Below are 19144 nucleotides of genomic sequence, written 5' to 3' on the forward strand. Positions count from 1 at the left end.
TTCCAGCACTTTCATAACATTTAGTTATACTAAAGTGTCACTCAAATCTAAATATATTTATATAGCTTTATCGGGCCCGGCTACATTGATCCATTATGAAACGAACCTGTCCGTTACGTTTCTTTCGAAATTGGTAACCGTGCGTATTCTCTCTCAAAACAGAGTCAAATGTGCCGAAGACACATTATCAGCCCCGCGTTGCAACCAAGGCATAACGTTAACGTTACTCACAAAAAAGCTGAACTCATGAATGCCTGTTGCCACTATGGACTTAAAAAGTTACGTACTGTGAGTTCCATTCATCCATGGCTCCAACATGTTTCCTTTTCAGGTGCTCCTGAAGCATTGTTGTATTTCCGTGCCATTTTGCAGGAAACAGTCTTCTTTGAAGTCTTTAAAGTAAAGTGTTCCCACACTTTTGACGACTTAGGTCGTACACTTTTCTCCATTGAAGCAATAACCTCAAGTTGTTTTTCCGCTGAACTATCCGTACTGTTTTCCTGCGCCATTTTTCGAATGTTTCCAGCAAAGGACACGGCGTCGTCACGTGAGCTGCACATGACACATCATTGGCTAGCTTACGCCACCTCATGAGATGTAGCCTCAGCGCCGCCCTGGCGCTGTTTTGTACTGTTTTTGTACTTATTTTGATTATTGTTTCTCAGCTGTTTGTAAATGTTGCAGTTTATAAATAAAAGTTTATTTAAAAATAATAATAATAATAATAATTAAAAAAAAAAGAAAAAAAAAGAAAGCCTCCGCGCATACACATAGCATAGTTCCAACGAATCGATGACTAAATTAATCGGCAACTATTTTTATAATCGATTTTAATCGATTTAATCGATTAGTTGTTGCAGCCCTAATATATATATACACAAACCCCATTTCCATGTGAGTTGGGAAATTGTGTTAGATGTAAATATAAACGGAATACAATGATTTGCAAATCATTTTCAACCCATATTCGATTGAATGCACTACAATGACAAGATATTTGATGTTCAAACTCATAAACTTTTTTTTTTTTTTGCAAATAATAATTAACTTAGAATTTCATGGCTGCAACACGTGCCAAAGTAGTTGGAAAAGGGCATGTTCACCACTGTGTTACATCACCTTTTCTTTTAACAACACTCAATAAACGATTAGGAACTGAGGAAACTGTTATGAACTGGTCAAGGGGGGTGACCCCGGGATGCAGAGACGGGAAGCAAGTTTGAAATACAAAAAGGAATACATTTAATAAGTCCAAAAAGTGTAACAAAAAGCGACGGGGCAGAACTGCACACGATGAATACTAACAAAACAGGTTCCTCAGTGGTTGGCAGGGGGAAAAGCCAGGGCGCACCACGCACTGCTTAAAATCTTTGCTGCCTCAAGGAGGCTAGGGAACAAACACTAAGAAGTTAGAAATAACAGGACAAGGGAAAGCAACGTACCATGAGACGAAGTAGGCGCATGCACGTGCGGAGTTCGGGAAACAATGACCAGCAAGGTCAAGCTGTAAGTGACGAGCCTAAATACTGGCGGGCTAATTGCGAGCAGGTGTGTCACCAGGTCCGCCCCTCGCCAAGGACGAATCACTAAAACACAGGTGCAGACAAATAAGAAGGCAGGAACACACTAAAACACAACAGAAACTAATTGTTGAAGCTTTGAAAGTGGAATTCTTTCCCATTCTTGTTTTATGTAGAGCTTCAGTCCTTCAACAGTCTGGGGTCTCCGCTGTCGTATTTTACGCTTCATAATACGTCACACATTTTCGATGGGAGACAGGTCTGGACTGCAGTAACCGCACTATTTTTTTACGAAGCCACGCTGTTGTAACACGTGCTGAATGTGGCTTGGCATTGTCTTGCTCAAATAAGCAGGGGCGTCCATTAAAAAGACGGCGCTTAGATGGCAGCATATGTTGTTCCAAAACTTGTATGTACCTTTCAGCATTAATGGTGCCTTCACAGATGTGTAAGTTACCCATGCCTTGGGCACTAATGCACTCCCATACCATCACAGATGCTGGCTTTTGAACTTTGCGTCGAAAACAGTCTGGATGGTTTGCTATATGTGATATATGTGTCGAATATTTCCAAAAACAATTTGAAATGTGGACTCGTCAGACCACAGAACACTTTTCCACTTTGCATGAGTCATTCTTTGATGATCTCGGGCCCAGAGAAACCGGCTGTGTTTCTGGATGTTGTTGATAAATGGCTTTCACTTTGCATAGTAGAGCTTTAACTTGCACTTACAGATGTAGCGACAAACTGTATTTAGTGACAGTGGTTTTCTGAAGTGTTCCTGAGCCCATGTGGTGATATCCTTTAGAGATTGATGTCGGTTTTTGATACAGTGTCGTCTGAGGCATCGAAAGTCACGGTCATTCAATGTTGGTTTCCGGCCATGCCGCTTACGTGGAGTGATTTCTCCAGATTCTCTGAACCTTTTGATGATATTATGGACCGTAGATGTTGAAATCCCTAAATTTCTTGCAATTGCACTTTGAGAAACATTGTTCTTAAACTGTTTGACTATTTGCTCACGCAGTTGTGGACAAAGGGGTGTACCTCGCCCCATCCTTACTTGTGAAAGACTGAGCATTTTTTGGGAAGCTGTTTTTATACCCAATCACGGCACCCACCTGTTCCCAATTAGCCTGCACACCTGTGGGATGTTCCAAATAGGTGTTTGATGAGCATTCTTCAACTTTATCAGTATGTATTGCCACCTTTCCCAACTTCTTTGTCACGTGTTGCTGGCATCAAATTCTAAAGTTAATGATTATTTGCAAAAAAAACAATGTTTATCAGTTTGAACATCAAATATGTTGTCTTTGTAGCATATTGAACTGAATATGGGTTGAAAATGATTTGCAAATCATTGTATTCCGTTTATATTTACATCTAACACAATTTCCCAACTCATATGGAAACGGGGTTTGTATACATATATATATATATATATATATATGTATATATATATAAGAAAAATACACAGCAAAGAAACTTTACTTAACTACCATAACATATTCTGCCGAAATTGCTATTCCATTTAAAAAAAAAAAGCCTTTTGTTAACAGAATATAAAGTTTTACTGCTAGTCCTAATATCAAACGTCATTACAATCATACATAAATGATGATGGAAACACAAAGGCCGATCTTTAGCAATAAATCTATACTTACGTTTGTGTTCCAGCCAAGAAATTCCAGAAATGGTCGATCTTGGCTCATGCGCGTACACACCAATAGGCGCGTCCACGTCCGCGGGTGCAGACATTGATCGCTCAGTATCCGTGTAGGCGGAGCCTATACCCGGTTTAGTTTGCGCGTCCGCGTACGCGAATCAGACACGGGTCCGCTAAGGATCCGCTGTCTGATCGTACAATTTTCAGAGGCGGAGCGGATCCTCTAGGCGGAGCCAAAACGAATGTGACAGTAACGCGGGTTGGGCGACTTGAAGGCGGATCCGTATAGGAGTCTTCTGCTGTGTGGGATATATATATATATATATTAGGGGTGTAACGGTACGGGTATTTTATCGAACCGTTTCGGTACGGGGGTTCCGGTTTGGTGCGGAGGTGTACCGAACGAGTTTCCACACGGACATATTAAGTAACGTACTGCACGTTGTGTAAACAATACACAAAATGCCGGACACTTGAGGCATCCAAGAAACTCCGTCCCGACAGCTCTGCAAAAGAGGACACGCCCGGCGAAAAGAGAACGCACGGCCAGTCTATCCCAGCCCGTTAGCCGCCAGCATGCCAGCAAAAGAGGACATGTCCGGCGAAACCGGGCCTGGTCCTGACCACATGTCCTCCCCCCACCGGACATGCCCTCCCCCGCGGGGCCGCCCGGGCGGTGCACCCAAATACCCCAAATGTCCGGTGCGCAGCAGCATTCGTGAGGGAGGGGGGAGAGACAGAGAGAGCGTGAGCGAGAGAGTTATGATCATCGCGCATGCGTCGTCAGGCTCTGCTTTTTATCCATAGATTTATCAGATTTAATTTTTTATTCTCTATAGCAGGGGTGTCAAAAGTGTGCCCCGGAGGCCATTTGCAGCCCACAGCTAATGTTTTAAAGGCCCACGGCACATTCTAAAAATACTATTAAAATAAACAAAGACATAACAAAAGTGAAATAAAAAAGCTTAAAGGTTAAATGTAATTTAGAAAAAGTTGTAATGATGACTAATAAAACAAAGCTGTTTCTTTTTTCTTTCAAACTGTCATTGCTCAAAACATAATATTGAATCAAAATCAATGTTATTGTGAATTATTGACCTATCCAAGGTTCCGATTACTTCACATCAAATATTCCACTAAGAAAAATATTTTTGGTGGAAGATTTTGCAAATTTGGTAGATAAATAACCAAAAAATGTATATTTTGTTGTATTCTTACTGTACCGAAAATTAACCGAACTGTGACCTCTAAACCGGGGTACGTACCGAACCGAAATGTTTGTGTACCGTTACACCCCTAATATATACATATATATATATATATATATATATATATATATATATATATATATATATATATATATATATCAGTGACGTACTGTGAAGTTCATGACTGGTGAGGCACTGACTATGTCAGATTTACAGGTTTATATGAACCCTAAAAACCATCTTATTCACCATTTGATTGGCAGCAGTTAACGGGTTATGTTTAAAAGCTCATACCAGCATTCTTCCCTGTTTTGCACTCAGCATCAAGGGTTGGAATTGGGGGTTAAATCACCAAAAATGATTCCCGGGCGCGGCACCGCTGCTGCGAACTGCTCCCCTCACCTCCCAGGGGGTGAACAAGGGGATGGGTCAAATGCAGAGGACACATTTCACCACACCTAGTGTGTGTGACAATCATTGGTACTTTAACTTAACTTTAGCTTTACACATACAAACTGTAGCACACAAAAAAGCACATTTAATAAAAAAACTTTATTATGGTCTTACCTTTACTTATAAATGAAGTCCATGCGCCGCTGTTGTGCTGGATTAATGAACCCCCTGACGGGAGTGTTATATCAACTAAAGCCCTCACTTCAACTTTCCAAGTGCAAGATTGAATCTATTTAAAAAGTATAACCGAGGGTTTATAAATGTCGCCTATACTGTATGAAACTATAAAATAACAAACACGGAGGCTCCAGTTTACACGAGGACCACTTTATTTACTTTCTTTCAAAAACCTACGCTCCACTCCAACGTGTCATCACTTCCGCTCTTAGCGCCTTCAAAATAAGAGCTCAAGGCATATACTGTATAACAGCGCATAACAGGAACTTAACATCACAAAGAGGAAAGCCCATAAAAATAGGTTACAAAAGTTATTTAATAAAAAGCCAACAAGTGCAAAAACAATAACGTTCGTGTTGGAGGAGTTTTGAATTAGGTGCGCCTGCAGTCTGCAGGTGTACCTAATGTTGTGGCCCTGCAGTCATTCACAACTCCTCCAACACGAACATTATTGTTTTTGCACTTTTTGGCTTCTTATTAAATAACTTTTTTAAATAGATTCAATCTTGCACGTGGAAAGTTTAAGTGTGGGCTTTAGTTGATATAACACTCCCTTCAGGGGGTGCACATTCTACGGCGGGGATGCAGGAGGCGGATTACTGCGAGCCTTAGCCAGTGCGTCATTTGCAGCTGTTTTATGATCGCTCAGCACAAGAAATACGTTACACACATACAGTTGTTGACAAAATACACTGTACATTATATACCTCAGCTAACTAAACTATGGAAATGTATAATATAGTTCATATAGCAATACGGTCTCACTGCACAGCAGGCCAGCAGTTAGCCGAGTCCGCAATCCATGGTGAGGCACAACTGAGTGACGTGCCTCAACTGGCTGCTTATCACCGGACCGTTTCTTCTCAGTATTTGAACGGCAAATGTGAAAATTCAGCGATTTTGAATGAAAATAATCTAAAACTGGTGAAGTTAAATGGAAAATAACTTTATAGTATAATCACTGGATACATTTAACAATTTAATATTTTTTTTTTTTAATTTTTAAATTTTTTTTCTTTCCATGATGGCAGGTGAGGCGGGGCCTCACCTGCCATCATGGAAAGAAAAAAACGTCACTGATATATATATATATATATATATATATATATATATATATATATATATATATATATATATATATATATATATATGTTGTTTTAACCTTTAAATTTTGTTCCCGAGGACCCAAAAGGGTCAATAAAATGTTTTTAAAAAGTAATGTATTATTTGTTATTATTGTTAAACTTCAGTTCGATCTGACGATCTAATGTTTTATTTTATTTATGTTTTATGCCCTTTTTGTCAGAACATTCCACCCCACCAAATGCTCAAAGTGGAATTTTTGATGTGAAGTAATTGGAGCCTTAAAAAGGTAAATACTTGATAACAACATTGATTTCAAATCATTATTAATTTTTTGAGCAATGAGAGTTTAAAAAAACATCCCACTAAAATTCTTAGGGATCCAAAAGGGTCAAGTTAATAAAAGTGTATTTTATTTAGTTTTTTACTTTTAACACTTAAATTTCTAGATCAACTTTAGATCCATCCGTCGATCATGTTTTGTATTATTTTAGTTTTTTTGTTTGTTCTATGCCCTTTATTTTATGTGAAGCAATTGGAACCTTAAATAGGTCAATAATTCATAACAACATTTGGATTAATACTTATTTTTTAAGTTTTAAAGATAAAAAACAGCCTTTATGGCAGCTTTGTGTTATTGGAGTCAATATTGCAACTTTTCTCGTTTTCAACTGTTGTGAAATGTTTTTGTTTTTTTTCAATAGTATTTTTAGAATGTGCTGGGGGCCATTAAAACATTAGCTGTGTTCTGCAAATGTCTCCGGTGCCGCACTTTGAACGTCTTTGATTTATGGCCACAGAAGAAATTAATGCAATGTGGACACCTGAGAGTTTTGATCAATTTGAAAGCTAAGTATCGTTCTATCTGTGTGCTTTTAATTGTTCTGCAGCTTTCTTTACTACTTTCTAAACATATTTAGTAGTACTATTTAACTTGCAAATCACCCGATCTCTGTCTCACCACCCCTCCCGCAGCTAGCTAGCTGCTAGCTGCTAAGCTAACAAAGCTAGCGCGGAGAAAGGCGACGCCGGTCGTCGGTCGGAAGGAAGCGGCTCCCGGCACACCGTGACCACGACTTCCCGGAAGACAGCAGGAACTTCACTCAGTGACAGAAAACACCGTGAGTATGACTTCCTGCGCTTCGTGCACCTTACTCATGGATAGGTTGGCTCTGCTAGAGGGCCGTGTCCGCCAGTTAGAGCAGAGTAATCTCGTAACTTAAGATGATGCGGACACATCTGCTAGCGTTAGCTGTAGCGAGCGAACTAGCCCAGCCTGTAGTAGTCCTAAGCGACCTACAAGCTACGGTGTACCGGTTGAGACGCATAATAGATTTAGCTCTTTAGCTAGTCCTAATCCCCAGTCTACCGGGCACCACACCTTAGTCATAGGGGACTCCATCACCCGAAACATAAAGCTTAGCAAACCAGCCACAATTAAGTGTATTCCCGGGGCCATAGCACCTGACATTGAAGCTATTCTTAGGGAGCTAACTCGCAACAGGCCTAGTAAACACGTACGACAGGCTAATCGCACCACTAGTTATGCGAATATAGTTGTACACGTTGGCTCCAATGACACTAGAATGAGACAGTCAGAGATTACAAAGAGAAACATAGCCAGGACTTGTGATCTCGCTAGAAAGATGTCCAGGCATCGAGTAATTGTCTCTGGCCCCCTGCCTGCGAGAGGCAATGATGAGAGGTATAGCAGATTAGTCTCGCTTAACAAGTGGCTGGCTAGCCTCTGTAGACAACAAGGACTAACGTTTATTGATAATTGGCCCTCTTTCTGGGGCAAACCAGGCTTGCTGATGAGCGACGGCCTTCACCCTAACCAGCAAGGCGCCATCATCTTGACTAAAAACATAGACTACTGTTTAAGTCACACTTGACTAACTACACTAGAGCAAACCCGGTCACAGGCAATTACAGAGCCTGCTAGTCCGGGTGAGGAGTCAGTTAAACTAGAATTAGCCAGCGCCAGGCTGGATAATCCCTGTACGCATAGCAATTCTCTTAGAATAATACACAACTCACATAATGTTTTTTCTGTTGTGACTGTGTCAGAGGTAGATATGCATTCTACTGAGGTGGCAAATTTTGATGCGTTCAGTTTATCGCAGCACCAAGCAAAGGATCTGAAAATTCCCGTCATATCAATTCCTAGACATGGTCGAAACTATTTAAAGTGCACTACGCATAATAAACGCAACATTATTAATATTCCTACTATGGATAATTTCAACAAAAACTCGTCAAAACAGCCCAATACTTATAATATGGGCTTTTTAAACATAAGATCATTGTCTCCCAAAACGTTATTAGTTAATGAGGTCATTAGAGACAACAATCTTAACGTCATTGGTCTTAGTGAAACCTGGCTCAAACAAGACGATTTTTTGGCGCTAAATGAGGCATCTCCTCCTAACTATACGAATGCACATATTGCCCGTCCCCTCAAAAGGGGTGGGGGGGTCGCACTAATATACAATGAAAACTTTCACCTTACCCCTAACCTAAATAATAAATATAAATCGTTTGAGGTGCTTACTATGAGGTCTGTCACACCGCTGCCTCTCGACCTGGCTGTTATCTACCGCCCCCCAGGGCCCTACTCGGACTTTATCAATGCATTCTCAGAGTTTGTTGCTGATCTAATAACGCACGCCGACAATATAATCATAATGGGGGACTTTAATATCCATATGAATACCCCATCGGACCCTCAGTGCATGGCGCTCCAGACTATTATTGATAGCTGTGGTCTTACACAAATAATAAATGAACCTACGCATTGCAACTGTAATACGATAGATCTAGTGCTGGTCAGGGGTGTCACTACCTCCAAAGTTATGGTACTCCCGTATACTAAAGTAATGTCCGAACATTACCTTATAAAATTCGAAGTTCTGACTCATTGTCAAAAAGCTAATAATAACAATAACTGCGATAGCAACCGCAACATTAATGCTGCCACATCGATGACTCTTGCTGACCTACTGCCTTCGGTAATGGCACCATTCCCAAATTATGTCGGGTCTATTGATAACCTCACTAACAACTTTGACAATGCCCTGCGCGAAACCATTGATAGTATAGCACCGCTAAAACAAAAAAAAAGGCCCCTAAAAGGTGCACCCCATGGTTTACAGAAGAAACTAGAGCTCATAAATTATCATGTAGAAAGCTGGAATGCAAATGGCGCGCGACGGAGCTTGAGGTTTTCCATCAAGCATGGAGTGATATTTTAATAACTTATAAACGCATGCTTACCTTAGCTAAAGCTAAATATTACTCAAATCTCATCCGCCTCAACAAAAACGACCCTAAATTTTTGTTTAGTACAGTAGCATTGCAAACCCAACAAGGGACTCTTCCCAATAGCTCCACCCACTTGGCAGATGACTTTATGAATTTCTTTAATAAGAAAATTGAACTCATTAGAAAGGAGATTAAAGACAACGCATCCCAGCTACAACTGGGTTCTGTTAACACAGATACGACTGTATATACGACGGATACTGCAATCCAAAATAGTCTGTCTTTTTGATGAAATAACATTAGAGTAACTATTACGGCGTGTAAGTGGGATAAAACAAACAACATGTTTACTAGATCCACTTCCTGTGAAACTTATCAAGGAGCTTTTCTTATTATTAGGTCCATCAGTGCTAAATATTATAAACTTATCACTTTCTTCTGGCACTGTTCCCCTAGCATTCAAGAAAGTGGTTATTCATCCTCTGCTCAAAAGACCTAACCTCGATCCTGACCTCATGGTAAACTACCGACTGGTGTCCCAACTTCCGTTTATTTCGAAAATCCTTGAAAAAATTGTCGCACAGCAGCTAAATGAACACTTAGTGTCTAACAATCTCTGTGAACCTTTTCAATCCGGTTTCAGGGCAAATCACTTTACGGAGACAGCCCTCGCAAAAATGACTAATGATCTACTGCTAACAATGGATTCTGATGCGTCATCTATGTTGCTGCTTCTTGATCTTAGCGCTGCTTTCGATACCGTCGATCATAATATTTTATTAGAGCGTATCAAAACACGTATTGGTATGTCAGACTTAGCGTTGTCGTGGTTTAACTCTTATCTTACTGACAGAATGCAGTGCGTCTCCCATAATAATGTGACCTTGGACTATGTTAAGGTAACGTGCGGAGTTCCTCAGGGTTCGGTTCTTGGCCCTACACTCTTTAGTATGTACATGCTGCCGCTAGGCGACATCATACGCAAATACGGTGTTAGCTTTCACTGTTATGCTGATGACACCCAACTCTACATGCCCCTAAAGCTGACCAACACGCCGGATTGTAGTCAGCTGGAGGCGTGTCTAAATGAAATTAAACAATGAATGTCCGCTAACTTCTTGCAACTCAACGCCAAGAAAATGGAAATGCTGATTATCGGTCCTGCTAGACACCGACATTTATTTAATAATACAACCTTAACATTTGACAACCAAACAATTACGCAAGGCGACTCGGTAAAGAATCTGGGTATTATCTTCGACCCAACTCTCTCCTTTGAGTCACACATTAAGAGTGTTACTAAAACCGCCTTCTTTCATCTTCGTAATATCGCTAAAATTAGTTCTATTTTATCCACTAGCGATGCTGAGATCATTATTCATGCGTTCGTTACGTCTCGTCTCGATTACTGTAACGTATTATTTTCGGGTCTCCCTATGTCTAGCATTAAAATATTGCAGTTGGTACAAAATGCGGCTGCTAGACTTTTGACAAGAAGAAGAAAGTTTGATCATATTACGCCTTTACTGGCTCAACTGCACTGGCTTCCTGTGCACTTAAGATGTGAATTTAAGGTTTTACTACTTACGTATAAAATACTACACGGTCTAGCTCCAGCCTATCTTGCCGACTGTATTGTGCCATATGTCCCGGCAAGAAATCTGCGTTCAAAGAACTCTGGCTTATTAGTGATTCCCAGAGCCCAAAAAAAGTCTGCGGGCTATAGAGCGTTTTCTATTCGGGCTCCAGTACTATGGAATGCCCTCCCGGTAACAGTTAGAGATGCTACCTCAGTAGAAGCATTTAAGTCCCATCTTAAAACTCATTTGTATACTCTAGCCTTTAAATACCCCCCCTTTTTTAGACCAGTTGATCTGCCGTTTCTTTTCTTTTCTCCTCTGCTCCCCCCTATCCCTTGTGGAGGGGGAGACACACAGGTCCGGTGGCCATGGATGAAGTGCTGGCTGTCCAGGGTCGGGACCCAGGGTGGACCGCTCGCCTGTACATCGGTTGGGAACATCTCTGCGCTGCTGACCCGTCTCCGCTCGGGATGGTTTCCTGCTGACCCCACTATGGACTGGACTCTTACTATTATGTTGGATCCACTATGGACTGGACTCTCACAATATTATGTCAGACCCACTCGACATTCATTGCATTCGGTCTCCCCTAGAGGGGGGGGGGGTTCCCACATATTCGGTCCTCACCAAAGTTTCTCATAGTCAGTCACATCAACGTCCCACTGGGGTGAGTTTTTCCTTGCCCTTATGTGGGCTCTGTACCGAGGATGTCGTTGTGGCTTGTGCAGCCCTTTGAGACACTTGTGATTTAGGGCTATATAAATAAACATTGATTGATTGATTGATTGAATTTACTTCAGCAATATGCCCTGTGATGAGATGGCGACTTGTCCAGGGTGTACCCCGCCTTCTGCCCGAATGCAGCTGAGATAGGCTCCAGCACCCCCCGCGACCTCAAAAGGGACAAGCGGTAGAAAATGGATGGAAGGATGGAATATTAAAAAAAAAAAAAAGTATTTTAATGATAATTTCCGCGAAGGAAAAATGTGGAGTTCCAGGTAAAAAAAAACAAAACAAAAAAAAAGTGAATTTTGTGGACGTAGACAAAAAACTGTTGCTATCCCAAATGAGCTGAAGGTTTGAAAGATAGACAAATACGGAGGTACAATAACTTTAATTGGGCCAAATTACTGCACATTGCCACATTCTACATATCTGTGTCCTAAATCCATCATTTTCAAGCTCATAAATTGCTAAATGGACTAAAAATAAAAATATTAATGGCTTCTGGAGTTTGTTTTATTTTCTGTTATCATGGCCACCATATTAGATTTAACGATGTAATAAATGTGTGGTTTTTTTTTTTTTAAATGTTCAACACAGTGGTTCTCAAACTTTTTTCACCGAGTATCACCTCAGGAAACACTCCCAAGTATTGATAACCAGCATTACACTACAGTAGCGTAGTAGGCCTAAGTCATCATCAAAACAAGGCGGAGGTTTTATTTATCAAGTACAGTGGCAACAGCAAGCATTGAGACCCGTTAAAATGTTTCACTCTTTGTCTCATTGCAGCCATTCGCTAAAATCAAAAAAGTTAATTTTATTTCCCCCTATTGTACACTCAGCACCCCATCTTGACGGGAGAAAAACAGGAATGTAGACATTTCTGCAAATGTATTAAAAATAAAACCTCAAAAATTTGCATTCAGAGCCTTTGCTCAATACTTTGTTGATGTTTCTAGTCTCAAGTCTTTTTGAAGTGTTGGTTGTGTGGACCATTGTGCATTGCTGCATTCATCTTTCCATCTATCCGTACGAGCCAGGCCAAAACCAACTTTTTGCCACCTGCCACATCAACAGTAGCCACTCGCTCTCGCTTACCTGCGCCAAACACCTGCACTCGTTCGACCCGCTGATGCGTTGACGGCCACACAAAATGTCGGACAACTCCAACACCCCACAGTGTCCATTCCAGGTCTCTACACGATGACTCCTCAATCAGATGTGTGCTTATTCTACTGTCATGTATGACAGTAGAATTCATTTCATGTTCATTTTTGGATATTATTCATGAAATGCTGTTACGAGGTTAAATAAATGACAGAAAGTTACAAGAATGTACATTTTAAGTTACAATAATGTACATTTTATCCCATGCTTACATTTCATTGTGCAAAATGTGAATGTTGTAAGGGGAACTCTCTGAAAATGGGTACACATTATTTCCAAAGTAGTACTCCTAGTTCTAAATACTAGTACATAGCTAATGAAAACTATGTTTTGTTTGTTTGTTACTTTCATTGTAAGTGGGCCAAATCACTTAATATCAATTTTTTAAAAACAAACTTTTGTTTTATTGCAAAATTGAAAAAATGAGCTGCTTATGATTACTAATGTCCAGTTCTTGTTTTACTATCAAATTTCTGAGTAAGAATGATATTAAGTTGCAATTGCAATGGTGTGTTTTTGTTTAGTTTTTTTGTTACGCCCTAAAAAGTGTTAACACTGTAAGTATTGTGTACGTTCCAGCTGTTTGATTGTATCTTAGTTGTGGTTTTACCTAACAAATTTGGAGGTGTTGAAATCGCCAGGTAAAATTGCTAATGCTTGCCGATTGTGGAGAGGGGCGTGGTTCACGCGTTCCCTGCGGGCGGGGTGTGTGCAGGGGCCGGCCATGAAGCGGCAGACAGGTGAGTGGATATCTCAGCTGGAACGAGTTATCTAATCACCTGTTCCTTTTTTTAGCAGCGTCAGAGACCATGAGGGGGTGGTGTGGGCTAGAGAACACGAGAGCGACACCTCGAGAGAGACGCTGAAAAGCGGAAAGAGACTTTGGGAGAAAGAAAATAAAATAATTGTAAACGCTGCATCGGAGGTTTGTGCCAGTTCCTGTGGTCCCAGACGAACCCGGACCTAAAGACATTGCTACAGTGGCGTCCAACAGGAAAGCGGACCAGGAACAGGATGTCGGCACCAACCCCTTTGGAGGCGCTGGGCCAAGTTCTGGCCGAGGTGTCAGCGGCGAGCAGACAGCAGACCCAAGTGCTGCGAGTGCTGATGAACAGAGCAGAGGCAACGGGAGGGATGTCCTCCATGAAGCGCATGGTGGAGGGGGAGGACCCCCAGGCATTCCTGGACGTCTTCGAGGCCACGGAGACGTCGTGCAAGTGGCCGGAGGAGGAATGGGGCGCGAAGCTGCTGCCGCTCCTGGTGGGGGAGGCGCAGCGGGAGGCGCTGAGTCTCCCGGCGACCGCCCGCATGCAGTACGCCGATCTACGCCGCGCCATCCTGGACCGGGTCGGCAGCAGCCCCGAAGACCACCGCCGAAAGTTCCGGGCCATGAAGTTGGGGTCAGAGGACCGGTCCTTCGTGTTGGCATACCGGATGAGGGACGCGGCAAACCGGTGGCTCCAGCCCAATGGGCTGGACCCAAAGATGTTGGAGTCCATCATCCTAGAACAATTTATTGATGCCCTACCGGCCAGGACCTCAGCATGGGTGCGGTACCACAGCTCCCTAGATGTAAAAACAGCGGTGAAACTGGCGGAGGAGCACCTGGCGGTCCAGCGGGAGGCGACCCCAAAGACAGCCTAAAGGCCCACCCCAGCACCATGCCGACGACTCGCCCCGCTATGGAGGGGATGGAGGAAACGTCCCGGGAGCAGCGACCACGCACGGCCGAGCCACCCAGAGCCAACGAGCAGATCCCCCACGCGGGCATCCAACAAAAAATCACACCCACACGCACCCACATATACACAGCAAGGAGGGGGGGGGGGCACAGGGCTATAATATCTCCTCTGTTGGTGCATTTCAGGGTACCGGCGCTGCGGAGAGGGGGCTTCCCTCGCAGATGGCGCCTCAAACACCAGGGCCAGTGTGCTGGAGGTGCGGACGGCCCTGTCACGTGCACCGGGAGTGCTCCATGATGGAGGTGGGGAAGGTTATGCGGGTTGTCGGGCCTCCAGCACCCGCCCCCGATCTGGGGGAGACGTACTGCGTCCCGGTAAGGGTACAAGGGAGTATATACCGGGCGATGGTGGATTCGGGCTCAAAACAGTCCATGATCCACCAAAATCTGGTTCGACCCGGGGTATTGAGGCATGCAACACGGGTGAAAATTAGGTGTATTCATGGGGATGTGCACGAGTACCCTATTGTGCCAGTGGAAATTTTATATAAAGATCAAAAGCATAAAGTCAAGGTTGCCGTAAGCGCGCAACTTACGCACCCCGTAATTCTAGGGACGAATTGGCCGGGATTTAACCAGTTGGTGACGCAATGTGTGGGGGTGCATTCACGGACATTAGGCGAGGGGAGTATCCGCGCAGTTCTCAGCAGCGACGCGGCTGCATCCGTTACTGCCGAGCGGGAACCGGGGGGGGCTTCGGGAAGACGTGCGCCGTTGGTGCGCTGCCTGCCCAGACTGCCAGCTGGTGAACCCAGCGGCCACCCCAAAGGCGCCCTTGCGCCCATTACCGCTCATGGAGGTCCCGTTCGAGAGAATTGGGATGGACCTCATCGGACCATTTCACCCGAGCACACGGGGATACCGCTTTGTGTTAGTCCTGGTGGATTACGCAACGTGCTATCCCGAAGCAGTGCCCTTGCACTCTATCTCTGCCAAGAGTGTTGCGCAAGCGCTGTTTCAGGTCATCTCCCGAGTTGGAATCCCGAAAGAGATTCTGACTGACCAAGGCACGTTCTTTATGTCGCGCACGATAAAGGAACTTTACGGGTTATTGGGAATTAAAGCGATCCGCACCAGCGTATATAATCCGCAAACAGATGGGCTGGTGGAGAGATTAAATAAAACGCTGAAAACCATGATCCGTAAGTTTATGCACAAGGACAAACAGAATTCGGATAAATGGTTGGACCCCCTAATGTTTGCGATGCGCGAGGTACCCCAGGCCTCAGTTGGTTTTGCACCGTTTGAGTCATTGTACGGCCGAAGGCCTCGCGGAGTGCTGGACGTTATTAAGGAAAGCTGGGAGGAGGGTCCGAGCTCCAGCAAAAATTAAATTCAGTACGTCATGGACATGCGAGCAAAACTCCACAAGGTGGGGCACTTGTCACGTGAGAATTTGCTCCGTGCCCAAGAGCGTCAGCGGCGCACGTATAACAGGGGGACCCAACTACGCAAATTCGCACCGGGAGAAAAAGTGCTTGTATTGCTTCCAACCTCAAACTCCAAATTACTTGCAAAGTGGCAGGGACCCTTTGAGGTCGCACGGCAAGTGGGTGATGTCGATTATGAGGTTCGGCGCTCGGACCGACGCGGAGACACTCAGATTTACCATCTAAACCTGCTGAAGGCGTGGAAGGAGGCGGAGCCTGTTTCCATGGTGACAGTAGTGAGGGAGGAGGAGGAGTTGGGGCCGGAGATCCCGCGCTCTGGCCCGCCCCTTCGGCTTGCCTGTGATGACCAGCTAACATTGGCGCAGAGAGCGGAGGTTGCTGAGTTACAGCGGCGCTACTCTGATGTGTTCTCCTCGCGGCCTGGTCGCACGGATCTCATCCGACATCATATTGAGACCAGCCCGGGGGTTGCGGTGCAGTCTCGGCCATATCGGCTTCCCGAACACAAGCGCAAAGTGGTTCGGGAGGAATTAAAAACCATGCTTGAGTTGGGGGTTATAGAAGAATCCCACAGCGCGTGGTGTGGTCCCGTTGTTCTGGTTGGGAAGAGGGACGGTACTGTGCGGTTCTGTGTGGATTACCGCAGGGTGAATGAAATATCACGTTTTGACGCGTACCCAATGCCTCGGGTCGACGAGCTCCTAGATCGGCTGGGCACTGCTCGTTTTTTCACGACACTGGATTTGACCAAGGGCTACTGGCAGATTCCCTTGTCATCAGAGTCCCGAGAAAAAACGGCTTTCTCCACTCCGGAAGGTTTGTACCAATTCGTAACACTTCTGTTTGGCTTGTTCGGTGCGCCCGCCATGTTCCAGCGTCTCATGGACCGCGTGCTGCGCCCCCACGCTGCATACGCGGCTGCCTACCTGGATGATGTCATCATCCAGAGTGGCAGCTGGGAAGAACACATGCGGCGGGTGGGGGGCGGTGCTCGAGTCCCTGAGGCGGGCGGGGCTCACCGCCAACCCGGCGAAGTGCGCAGTTGGCCGGAGGGAGGTACAGTATCTGGGGTACCACTTGGGAGGGGGTCAGGTGCGGCCCCAGGTAGACAAAACAGCGGCAATCGCGACCTGTCCTTCCCCCAAGACAAAAAAAGAGGTGAGGCAGTTTTTGGGACTGGCGGGCTATTACCGCCGGTTCATTGCCCGGTTCGCGGACTTGACCGGCCCACTGACTGACCTCACCCGGAAGGGTGCCCCAGAGCTGGTCCAGTGGACGGAGCAGTGCCAGCGGGGGTTTGAGAAGGTAAAAACAGCACTCTGCGAGGAGCCGGTGCTACACATCCCTAACTTTGACATCCCTTTCTGTCTGCAGGCGGACGCGTCGGGCCGGGGGCTGGGGGCGGTGCTGTCCCAGCGGGTGGGGGACGTCGACCGCCCCGTGCTGTACATCAGCCGTAAACTCTCAGACCGGGAGGCAAGGTATAGCACGGTGGAGAGGGAGTGCTTTGCCATCTGGTGGGCGGTCGGGGCCCTCCGCTACTACCTGTTGGGGCGTGCCTTCAGTCTCTGCTCGGACCACAAACCGCTCCAGTGGCTCCACCGCATGAAGGACACCAACGCGCGGATCACCCGGTGGTATCTGGCATTACAGCCCTACAACTTCCGGGTGGTTCACAGGCCGGGTGCGCAGATGGCCGTGGCCGACTTCCTCTCTCGCCCCGCTATGGGCGGGTGTGGGGGGGAGTGGGCGCGGCCGGACAGCTGCCCGGCCTGAGTCTAGCGGTGGAGGCATGTGGAGAGGGGCGTGGTTCACGCGTTCCCTGCGGGCGGGGTGTGTGCAGGGGCCGGCCATGAAGCGGCAGACAGGTGAGTGGATATCTCAGCTGGAACGAGTTATCTAATCACCTGTTCCTTTTATTAGCAGCGTCGGAGACCATGAGGGGGTGGTGTGGGCTGGAGAACACGAGAGCGACACCACGAGAGCGACACCACAAGAGAGACGCCGAAAAGCGGAAAGAGACTTTGGGAGAAAGAAAATAAAATAATTGTAAACGCTGCATCGGAGGTTTGTGCCAGTTCCTGTGGTCCCAGACGAACCCGAACCTAGAGACATTGCTACACCGATGTATTAGCATCAAGCTGGGGCATTTTTTGGAAAAGTGGAGCCTTGCTTACTTGGAGTGTTTTGTTTTTTTTAGTCATTTGTTTTGTTGGCATTGAAAATTGCAACATTACTTTAAAGTTGTTCGGCTGAGTCTGTTCTCAGTGCTGCTGGAGTGATTGGCAAGTGCCCAAGTGCGAAAAGTCGGAAACCGGGCATGACAACCATGTCCAAAACGTGGCCCATGTAGGACCCGCGGGATTTGGTTGGTGCCTAAGAAATATGTCACAATGATGTTTGATCTCTACATTACATCCGGTCGCCATTTTGTTTTGTCGTTCTTTTTTTTTAACCAGAGAAATGTCATAATGATTTATGATCACTGCGTCAGTACCGAAAGTAGGTCTACGTCCGGTGCGATTAATATATGGAAAAAGTGTTGTTTTCCTAAAATTTCCATTTATCTCCATTGTCCAGAAAATACGGTTTGTATTAAAGACATAAATTAACCTCCATTGTAACTGCCTTTTGTAATAGTGGAACATACATGTTTCATAAAGAATAGATATTGCAAGATCGCTGTAAAAAAAAAAAAAAATGGGAATAGGTCAAGGGATGCTGGGGGTCTTCTTACCCTTGGTCCCCTCACTCTGAGACCTCTTGTCCGCCGCAGACCACCTCCCTTTGCGCTGCATTAATTGGCTGTCAAAATGTGCCGAATTAACAGATTAATGAGCATGAATTTGAATCCTAAATTTGGCAAAAAGGGGGATGAATGCGTGCTGAAGGGCAGGCTCTCCCCCACCCCCGCGCCCCTCCCCTCCCGTGCGCGGATATGCATCCAGGACATTTGAGCGGATTGCATTTCATTAGTTTGATTTGAGCGGACAGCACTAAGCTGCTGAGGGCTCTACGCTGACAGCTAATTACAGGAATCAGACATGTCCACTGATAGAGAACAATGGGCCGCCATGAGCCCGCCTCGCCGGGGGAGCGGCCCTGCACACCACAACTGCATTCGACTAATAAAGTCCAACAATGGGCAACATTTACTCCCTTTAAAGG

Source organism: Nerophis lumbriciformis, linkage group LG20 (assembly GCF_033978685.3).
Source record: "Nerophis lumbriciformis linkage group LG20, RoL_Nlum_v2.1, whole genome shotgun sequence".
Taxonomy (NCBI): domain Eukaryota; kingdom Metazoa; phylum Chordata; class Actinopteri; order Syngnathiformes; family Syngnathidae; genus Nerophis; species Nerophis lumbriciformis.